The 11198-nt window shown below is 44.8% G+C and overlaps 2 non-coding genes across 2 annotated transcripts; both read left to right on the top strand.

Moving 5' to 3' along the window:
* Nucleotides 1-4377: 4377 nt before the first annotated feature.
* TRNAG-CCC (transfer RNA glycine (anticodon CCC)) lies at nucleotides 4378-4450 on the top strand. Its single transcript has one exon. It is a non-coding gene; the product is annotated as a tRNA-Gly (tRNA).
* Nucleotides 4451-10045: 5595 nt separating this feature from the next.
* On the top strand, nucleotides 10046-10118 carry TRNAG-UCC (transfer RNA glycine (anticodon UCC)). The gene has a single exon. It is a non-coding gene; the product is annotated as a tRNA-Gly (tRNA).
* The last annotated feature ends 1080 nt before the right edge of the window (nucleotides 10119-11198 follow it).

The following is an 11198-nucleotide window of genomic DNA, read 5'->3' as shown; positions in this document are numbered from 1 at the left end:
TGCTTTGGCTCCATCCCTTCATTCTTTCTGGAGTTATTTCTCCACTGATCTCCAGTAGCATATTGGGCACCTACCGACCTGGGGAGTTCCTCTTTCAGTATCCTATCATTTTGCCTTTTCATACTGTTCATGGGGTTCTCAAGGCAGGAATACTGAAGTGATTTGCCATTCCCTTCTCCAGTGGACCACATTGTGTCAGACCTCTCCACCATGACCCGCCCGTCTTGGGTTGCCCCACAGGGCATGGCTTAGTTTCATTGAGTTAGACAAGGCTGTGGTCCTAGTGTGATTAGATTGGCTAGTTTTCTGTGAGTATGGTTTCAATGTGTCTGCTTGGTAACATCAATTTCACCACATCTGGACCTCAAACACATACTTTTTTTTTTTTTTTTTGTCCTTATCTGATAGCGTAGAGGCTCAGGAAGCCCTGAGTCAAAAGATACACTTGCTTACTGGCTGGACACAATAAATGAGATGTCCCAGGATTTGTTTGCACCAAAAGCCTAAAATGCATCTAGAAAACTCAGCTCTCTAAATGTGTTCCCTTGGAAATTATTCTGCATAATCAGAGAAGGAAAAATAGAGGTTTGCAAAGATTCTCAATAAAAGAAAAACAGACTCCACAGCTATGGTCTCACTTCTTGATACTTTTAAATCCAGAAAAGTGACTCACTGGGGAAAGGTTGGAGAATGCAAGGTCCAGCCAGAGAGTGAAGCCCCTTCTTGTACCTGTATTTAGAGCTACTTCTGCCAGAAATGACAGTTCAGGACAAAGCACACTGAGATTCTCTGGTGGTCCAGTGGCTAAGATTCCACACTCCCAACACAGGGGGCCCGTGTTCGATCCCTGGTCAGGGAACTAAATCCCACATGCCGTAACTTAGCCCTGGTGGCTCAGAGGTTAAAGCGTCTGCGTAGAATACAGGAGACCCAGGTTCGATCCCTGGGTCGGGAAGATCCCCTGGAGAAGGAAATGGCAGCCAACTCCAGTACTCTTGCCTGGAGAATCCCATGGAGGGAGGAGCCTGGTAGGCTACAGTCCATGGGGTCGCAAAGAGTCAGACACGACTGAGCGACTTCACTTTCTTTCCGTAACTTAGAGTTCACATGCCGCAACTAAAGATCCCACAGGCTGCACCTAAGACCCGGTGCAGCAAAATAAATAAATATTTTTTAAATGTTACAAAAAGGACAAAGCATGCTGTCTTCCCAGAATCACTTTTGGATAAGTAAACCCAGTTCAAAGGAACACCTGAAAGTCCAGCCACACCTTTGTTGAGTTACCAGTTGGTTTCTACTGGATGTCATATGTGAGGCTGTTTTGCTGGGTTGAAAGGCCTTAAGGCTAGAGATAGGATGAAGCAGCTGGAATTGGTATAGGGCCAAGGTCAACATCAGATTCTGACACTCTGAAGGCTTGGAGAACCAACTGTCTGTGGCTTCAGCTATTCACATCCCTTGAAGCTGTGGCGGTCCTGATAAGCAAGTCACAAAACTAGGATTCTGCTCCATCTTTCACAGCCAATCAATTTTCCTGCCCCTCGCACATCCCTTCTTGGAGACTTCATGCCAGCCTACAGCTTCAGGCCAAGAGACTTTGAACAGAACCAATTCAAAGCTAGCCATGCTACTGGCTGGCCAGGAACCAAAAACTTTTCTAGATAACCTGGAGTGAGATACAGGGACTGTTGAAGGTCCCAGAAGTTGGTACTGCGGCATGTGACAAGGACAGACAATGACCCAAGTTGGGTGCAGGTCAGTTATGGAGCTTCAGAGACTTCCAGACTTGTCAAGGACATGAGCAAAGATGTGCAGATAGGAGCAGACGAGAAAGAGCAAAGCTCCACGTGTGAAAATGGTTGCATGCGGGACAGTGTATACATGCATGTAAAAATTCCTGTGAGATGCTGCTGTCGCCACTTAACATAAAAGACGTTCTAGTGGGTTTTAATTTTAGTGGCCAGTTCTATGATGCTGTATGTAATGCACACCTGATGACAGGAGTAAGACTATTCAGAGAATATTTGTTGCATTTTATTACCATGGCCAGAGATAATTTCAGAATGAAACTTTAGAGTCCTCGTTTTTTTAAAAAAAAAAAAGGAATGAAGCTCCAGAAAAAGAGAAAGCAGCTCCCTGATGACTTCTAAGACATTGCAAAGCCCAGCTGACCCACCTACAGTTCAGTTTCATGGGATTTCCCAGGAACCTTTCCACAAACCCTGTTTACACAAATTAGCCTTAAGTGGGTGAGTTCCTCTAGCCCACAACCAATGACCTCATTTGAGGAAAACATATTCATGTATTTAAAAATCACTGGAACTTCCCTGGTGGTCCAGGAGGTGCGGGTTTGATCCCTGCTCAGAGAGATAAGATCCCACATGCTTCATGGCCAAAAAAAAAAAAAAACAGAACATAAACAACAGAAGCAATGTTGTAACAGATTCAATGAAGTCTTTCCAAATGGGCCATGTCACAAAAAATATTTTAAAAAATCACTGATTGACTGCCAGTCAGGCATAACTGTTCGAAGCACTGCTGATACCCTTCTACTGGGAATTCAAACTCAGAAATAAGTACTCATTTTAAAACAGGTATATAAAAAGTGTTCAGAGCAACTGAAAAGAGGTACTGTGCAATATGCCTATGGGGTGGGAGTTGGAGTGAGGGGACAAAAAAGCTCCCCAGGAGAAGGAGGTGATGTCAGGAAGGTCAGCTAGAAGGATAGGGGAGTGTTTGCAGGTGAACAAGAAGGTCACCCCAGGAAGAATGAGGCTGTTGTTGTTCAGTTGCTAAGTTGTGCCCAACTTTGTGACCCCATGGACTGCAGCATCCCAGGCTCTGCTGTCCTTCACTATCTACCAGAGTTTGCTCAAACTCATGTCCACTGAGTCAATGATGCTATCTAATCATCTCATCCTCTGCCACCCTCTTCTCCTCCTGCCCTCAATCTTTCCCAGCATCAGGGTCTTCTCAAATGAGTCAGCTCTTTGCATCAAGTGACCAAAGTATTGAAGCTTCAGCTTTAGCATCAGTCCTTCCAATGAATACTCAGGTTGATTTCCTTTAAGATTGACTGGTTTGATCTCCTTGCAGTCCAAGGGATTCTCAAGAGTCTTCTCCAGCACCACAGTTTGAAGCATCAATTCTTTGGCACTCAGCCTTCTTTATGGTCCAACTCTCACATCCATACATGACTATTGGAAAAAACAATAGCTTTGATAAAAATACAGTGGCCCAAGCAAGCCTAGCAACATTTGAGGACCATAGGAAGAGCATCATTATGTCAGGAACAGAGAGAGGGGAGAGCAAAAGAGGAAGCGAAAACGGGACTTGTTAGCAATGATCTACATGAGAGGAATATTAGGAGTTTTAGATTTGATATTTCACCTAAATGGAAAACCATGGAAACTTTGAAAAGGAAACAATATGGCTATTAGTATTGTAGGAAGGGAAAGGAAGAAGAGGTTGGAGTCAGGAACGCAAATTAGAAACTGGCGGTAGGCTTCCAACAAAAGAATCTCTTGACTAAGATAGGTAAAGTGGGGTCCAGAAGAAGAGCATATATCCAAAAGCTATTAAGGAGATGGGACTCAGCTTCACTGGTGGCTCAGATGGCAAAGAATCTGCCTGCAATGAGGGAGACCTGGATTCGATCCCTGGGTCAGGAAGATCCCCTGGATGTGGGAATGACTACCCACTCCAGTATTCTTGCCTGAATAATTCTATAGACAGAGATGCTTGTCAGGGTCACAAAGAGCTGGACACTACTGAGAGACTAACACACACATGTGGTGGAAAGCGGAGAATCAATGATGACACAGAGATTTCTAGTGGAGCAACTGGTGGTTAGTCAGGCCATTCACTTAGGTGGGGAGTCCAGGATTATTAGGTTATTACAAGATATTGAGTATAATCTCCTGTGCTATATAATAGGTCCTAGATGTCTTAGTTTTAGTAGGAGAAATTTGAGCATTTTAAACATTAATGAGAAGGATTTACTGGAGAGGGAGAGTTAGAAATCAGGAGAGAGAAGGAATCAGGGATACTATATGATTCATAAGAGAAAGGGTGAGATTTGTGAGTTATGCAAGTGTCTTGAATGGATCTTGAGCTTGGGAGATGTGTCCAGCTGAGGATGTGAATTTGGAATTGAAGATAAAAGCCAGGCTGGAGGTGGCATCACCCATGGAGACTGAGAAGAAACTAGAGACAGGAGCAAACACTGAGAGATGTTGATGCTTAAGGAGGGGGCAGAAGGAAGTGAGGAGGCTGAGGAAACAATGCCCAGAGGGCTTGTGGGAGAGAGTGAAGGTCTAGAATCACATGGGCCCTCCTCACCTCACGTCTGGGTCACCAGAAAAGCCTCTGAGGACTTCCCTGGTGGTCCAGTGGCTAAGACTCTGAGCTCCCAATGCAGGGGGCCCAGGTTCAATCCCTGGTCAGGGAACTAGATCCCACATGATACAACTAAGAGTTCTAACACCGCAACAATGATCGAAGATCCTGAGTGCCACAACTAAGACCCAGCTCAGCCAAATAAATAATTTTTTTTAAGCCTTCTGACTGGTTTCCCAATTACTCCATCTCTAATGCAGCATCTTCTGGCCCACCACCAGGACAGGGAGGCAGGGGGTCAGTAAACACCTAACAGACATGTGATGGGTGAGATAACAGATGTCCTGAATCTCCATTTCCCTCCGCCATCTGCCTGCTGTGTAACTTTGGGCGAGCCCTCTTTTTCTTCCCATTTCAGGTCCCTCGTGTGTAAAATAAGGACACCATTTACTTTCACAACCTCATAGGGTTGTCCTAAAAATTACATGAGTTCCTGGCGGTGAGAGCATTCGAAACACGTGTAAATCACAACCCAGGCATGAAGAACAAGTATTCATCTCGAATTACTGTTTGCTTCATGGTTCATCCTTCCACAAAGAGTTCCACTGGCTCCCTTTCCTGGCTCCCAGCAAGGTAACGGATGGCTCTGCCACCACCCAATCACTGTCACCCCTTCCTTTTCAGGTCATTCCAAATCAGAGTCACAGTTAAACAAATGTAATGCATTTGCAGGTAGAGTTGGCAAGATGTGCTCTATTTATTTTCTGGCCCAGTCCTTTAATTGCACTTGGAAATAAACGGCCCACTACAGAGTGAAGATGAGAGAGTGGTTTGGAAAAAGAGAGAAAAAAGGAAGCTGAAATGGATTTGGTGCAGGAGTGGGGCAGGAGGTAACATCACACAAATCTGAAAGAGCTGAGAAGAGACGCAGTTTCCTAAGGGCGTTCGGAGTGAAGTCTCCTTGTTAGGTAGACTCCTGGGTCTGGGTTTCCTGGTCCCAGATCCCAACGTGAGTCTCCATTTCATTCATACAAATCATTAAAGTCTCTCCATGGCCCACCAGTGTGCTGTATTCTATCCCCAAGTCTCCCCTCCAAAGATACCTTCTGAGAGCATCCTCTCCGCCGCCTGTCAAGCCCAGCTCAAGCCTCTTCTTTTCTAAACTTATTTTGATAATTTTTTTCATGAGGACCATATTTAAATTCTTTATTGACTTTGTTACAATATTGCTTCTGTTTTATGCTTTGGTTTTTCAGCCTCAAGGCATGTGGTAACCTTAGTTCCCCCATCAGGGATTGAACCCACACCCCCTACATTGGAAGGCGAGGCCTTAACCACTGGGCCTCCAGGAAAGTTCCTAAATCTTTCCAGAACTTAAAGTCTAAACTATAGTTGGGCACACTCTTCCATTGCTTCATGTACACTGGCCTTTTCCAATATCACTGACCCTAAACAACAGTTATGTACTGGATACTTGACATCCACTTATCTATTCAAGGTACATAGCCTCCCCATTTTACAAAGGAAGAGATTAAGTCTCATGGAGCTGACTATTTTTCACAACCTTTTCAACAGAACAATACTTTCTGTAACTACTGGTGAGAGTGTTATTTGTGTTACAGCTCTTACCAATTTCGCAGAGGGAAATTGTTTGCCCAAAGTTGGCAGGTGTCAAGGCCTCCTGGGCACGACAGTAAAGTTCAGGCTGGTATTTCTCCTGACAGGTAGGGTCTGTCTCTTTGTTTTTCCTCTAGTTCCCCTAATGATGCCAGTTACTGAGGAGATGTCTGGGCATCTGGGAAAGAGGATGCCATCGTAAAAAGAGCTGCTGAGAGGGAGCTAAGAGGACCCCAAAGATCCATACTATGTTTCAAATTTCTCTCCAGAACAGAGCAAATATCAACCACATTCCAGCCCCTCACACCATCTTCATAAATCAGATTCCCAAAGAGCTTTGGGTGAAAATGATTTTCTTTTCCTCTTCACTGTTAAACAATGCTTAATTTGCTAATATTTTTAATGTTATCTTAATCAGAGCAGACTGCGATTTTCACAACATTTTAAGCAGAACAATCCTTTCTGTATCTTAGCACTTTAGCCTATCGGAATGTTATTTGCAGTTCTGTGAACTGAAGCAGACTCACCACAATTAGCCATCACCATGGTAATTTTATGCCTTTTGTTTTCTGTTTTTGTCGCAAGTGCTCATCAAAGAGATTGAAGCTTTACTGATGAAACAAAATTCATTACCTAGCTTTGGATTTAAGTGCACCACATTTAAAGATATGTTTTCACATCGTATGGTGTTCCATTTCTAGATGACTTCTCAGAAATAAATAAAACGTACTGTCTAGAGCCAAGCAAGCTGCTTTTACTTGCTTTTCCTCGAGCCGGGACTGGCAGATTCTCTGGCAAAAATGTCATGGCCTTCAGTGGGAACATAGCCTCTGAGTGTTGGTAAAGCCTTCAAACCCCCTGCGCAGTCCCTTTCATTTTCTTGGATGACCTCAGATGCTACATGGTTGAAATGAAACTTGCTTTTCACATGGAGCGGGAGGATAAGTGTGCAGCTGGGGTCAACTGTCTGCAGTGATGACAGCCAGCTGTCTGCCCGTCCCAGATGGCACTCTTCCTATCAAGAGGGGCATTCCATTTCCTTTAAACTTGAGTCTGGCCCTGGGACATCTTCCAACCATTATACCACGACAAAAGTAATGTTATACAAACTCTGGAGTACAGGCCTCAAGAGATCTGACGGTTTCCATTTTCATTCTCTTAGGATCCAAGAGCTGTGTGAAGAAATGATGCGTGAACACCTGGAGAGTGAGCCCTCACCAGCTGCCAGCCACTCTAGATGCCTGAGCTGAGGCACCAGACACATTAGGGAGCCTACCTTGGACATGCTGGCTGCAGCTAAACCCCCAGCTGAACAAAGACACATGGTGACCCCAGCCAACACCACGTAAAGCAGAAGAACTTTCCAGCTGAGCTCAGCCAACCCACAAAATTGTAAGAAAATGAATAGCTATATCGAATGGTGGTTTTCAGAGGACAGGGGAAGGAGGAAATGGGGAGTTGTTGTTCAATGGTACAAAGTTAAAGTTATACAAGATGAATGTGTTCCAGAGATTTCTGGTCAACATAGTGCCAACAAGTAACATACTGTGTTGTGCACTTAAACATTTACGAGAGTAGATTTCATGTTAAGCATTCCTACAACAACAGAAAAGCAAAGAGACTCAAAGAAACACAAGAGAACAACTCTCTCAAACACACAACTTACTTTTTGGTAGTAATGCTATCACAGGGTGTATCATATGTGCAAACTCATCAACTTGTATACACTAAAGATGTGCGGTTTTTAGATCACTTCTATCACAATAAAGCAGAAAGAAAAAGAAAGATAGAGGGAGGGAGGGAGAGAGACAGAGAATGAAAGAGAGAGGGAAGAAGGGAGGGAGGGAGGAAGGGGAGAAAGAATGAGGGGCCTCCATCTTTCCAGCGTGCCCCCTCAATGCGGCCAGCAACATCATTTACAGGAATACTTAGGCACCATCCAAATAAAGCAGTTCAAATTGGAGATGGCTTCTGAATGTGAAATGATCCAGCTATTTAATGTATTTTACGGTATTAATAAAATTGAGTGTTCTGGGAAGTGCCTTTTAAGTACACCAGGTCTAAGCCCAAGGTTCTAGAAAGCTTTTAGTTTAAATGCAAACTCACTGGAAATGTGAGACCTGCCAGCATTAAGGAGATGTCTGGCTGAATGGACAGGATCCAGAGAGACTATTCCCCTAGACCAAGCATCTCTGTGTCCATTTTCATCCAGGAAAGCTAGATAACGCTCAAAAGCTTAGACAGCAGAGAGCTGGGGAGGCCAGGTAGGAAGCCAAAAAGAAAAGGAAGGTAACTTTTGCTTGCCTGCAGGTGAATTCAACTCAAGAAAAACTGGAAGGTAAAAAGAACTGGAATTTCTTTTTAAAAATTACTTTGGAACCCAGTCATATGTGACTAGCTATGACTGTGGGCAAGTCACTGTCCTTCCAGGAAGTCGCTGCAGATAACATTTCTTAGCACACAAAGCTATCGTGGAAAACAAGAGAGGAAAGGGGGCCGGCAGGGTTTGTGAACCATGAGATGCTGTTGGTATGTGAGGAATTGTTATCACCCAAGCAGCAGCTGCTGCTATAGCCTTAGTGATCAAAATAGCAGTAATAAAACAAGGTAATACTCCTTAATGGAACATTGTGGATTTTCTCCACAAGTAATAGACACTCTGATTTGACATCACTTCCCAAGAATTCCATGTGAGCATGTGCCAGGTTCCCGTCAGGAGACAGAGACCACTCCAGTATTCTAACAGAGAAACTTTATTATAAAGATTTGTTATCTTGATATAAAATTCTTAAGGCGATAACTAAGTGAGCTTCCGGAATGGCCAGAAATGGGACTGGTTGCTAGGATATGGGGCCTTCAGTCCTCATGAGGTTCTGGTCTCTCAGCTCCTGCCCTCTGACCCAGACAATGGGTGGGACCACTTCTCTGCCCTCCCCAACTCCATGACAACAGCCAGGAACCACCCAGGGCCATGGCAACAACATCCACGTACCTGACACTCAGTCGTGTCTCTTGGCTTTCTCGCAGGGAGCTTTGCTGCCTGCCTGCTTTGCAAACTTCTAGACAGCTGGGCTGAGCGAAGCATTAGGCAGCTTTAAAAATTGATGTAGGTGATTATTCTTTCATGAGACACTGCAAATCCAACAGCACGAGGCCAAGGGCAGACACGTGGCAGCCAGCACCTCCCTCTGCTTGTTCCTTGTGGGTTTGAGCCTCTGAAAGAAGGTGCAGAGACGGCCCTGGGCACAGCACACACCACCCGCCACTGAAGGAGGTGCCACCATGCCCTTGGCACCAAGGGCATGTGGCTCTGGAGGGCCCCTGGTGTGTCTCACCCCCTGCATCTACCTGCACCCCTAGATCAGCCATGGGTCTGAAGAACTCACAGCTATGGCCCCAGCCTCCATCTCTGCTGCCCTGAGCGGTGGGAAGCCTCCCTTCTGGGGCTTTTACTCACTACTTTCCCAATTAGCACACTATTGGCCCTAATTTTCTCCTTCCCTCCTCCACCTTCTATTCTCTTTTTCTATCTCTCCTTTGTCCTTCTTTCCATTCATTCCTGTCTGTCAGTCCATTTTTCCCTTTCTCACGGGCCAACTCACTGTAAAAGACCCTGAGGCTAAGAGAGATTGAGGGCAAGAGGAGAAGGGGCCGACAGAGGATGAGATAGTTGGATGGTATCACCGACTCAGGGACATGAATTTGAGCAAACTCCGGGAGATAGTGAGGACTGGGAAACCTGGCGTGCTGCAGTCCATAGAGTCACAAAGATTCAGACACGACTTAGAAGTTGAACGACAACAACAAGGGCCCAATCCCTCTCGATCTGTCTGTTGAGTTCTCTGTGTGTAGAGGGATGGGAGGAATCTGTCTACATTTCTCTGCACATGCACATATTGTGTGTCTGTTTCCCTGACGCTGTCTGTCTCCTATGGCTTCTGGGCCTCTCCCTTGTCACCAATTTCAGTTTAATCTCTCTGAACAGAAAAGCACCCTGGAGTAGGGGAAGAACTCATGCTTATTCCCTTTCTGCTTCTGAAAAGAGGAAGTGTTGGCGGTGGAGGGGGGTGCATGGGAAGGGCAAGGGGGCTTCCTAGTGGTCCAGTGGTTAGGACTCTGTATTTCCACTGCAGAGGGCATGGGTTCAATCCCTGTTCAGGGAACTAAGATCCCACTAGTCACATGGTGTGGCCAAAAAAAAACAAGAAAAGAAAAGAAAGAAAGAAAAGGGGAAGTGTGGCAAAGATTAATTCAGCTCAGGACACAAGTATAGAGTCTCAACTGTGTGCTAAACAATGAACCACAGATGAACAGTTCAATTCGACACATTATTTAGTAAGGGCCTACTATGCACTGGGCCACACAGTCACTCATTACAAGAGGCTCGAAGAGGAATCACATGGAGACATGTGCTGTAGCTCCCAAGGTCTGGTAAGGGAGGCAGATGCATGCAAGCTGCTACAAAAAGGGAATCTAAACCAGGCTGGGGAAGCAGTTCATCAAGAAGGGCTGCCTGGAACAGGGAATCCTCCTCCTGGGCTGTTGGTTGGAATGTAAACTGATGTAGTCACTATGGAGGACAGTATGGACTTTCCTTAAATAACTGAACACAGAGTTACCATATGATCCAGCAATCCCACACGGGTTCACATATCCAGAGAAAAGCATAATTCAAAAAGATCCCTGCACCCCAGTGTTCACTGCAGCACTGTTCAAAATGTCCAAGACACAAAAACAACCTCAATGTCCATCAACAGATGAAGGGATAAAGATGTAGTATATAAACAGTGGAATACTACTCAGCCATGAAAATGAATGAAATAATGCCGTGCGCAGCAAAGTGGACATACCTACAGACTATCATACCAAGTGAAGCAGGTAGAGAAAGACAACTATCCCGTGATACCACTTATATGCGGAGTCTAAAACATGATACAAAGGAACTCATCCACCAAACAGAAACAGACTCAAAGAAAACAGACTTGAGCTTGCTAAGTGGGTAAGGGGGTGGGGTAGGGATGGATTGGGAGTTTGGGATTAGCAAATGATTATATATAGAATGGATGAGCAACAAGGTCCTACTATATAGCTCAGGGAACTATATTCAATAGCCTATAATAAACCATAGTTGAAAGCACATTTTTTAAAAAAACAGAAGTACTTCTGGAGGAGGTGATGATGAATCTGGAAAAAATGGAGATGTTAGCCAGATGAAGATGTGAGAGAAGGCATCCAAAGCAGAA

Source organism: Ovis canadensis, chromosome 19 (genome assembly GCF_042477335.2).
Source record: "Ovis canadensis isolate MfBH-ARS-UI-01 breed Bighorn chromosome 19, ARS-UI_OviCan_v2, whole genome shotgun sequence".
Classification (NCBI taxonomy): domain Eukaryota; kingdom Metazoa; phylum Chordata; class Mammalia; order Artiodactyla; family Bovidae; genus Ovis; species Ovis canadensis.
This window is presented reverse-complemented; position numbering and strand designations above follow the sequence as displayed.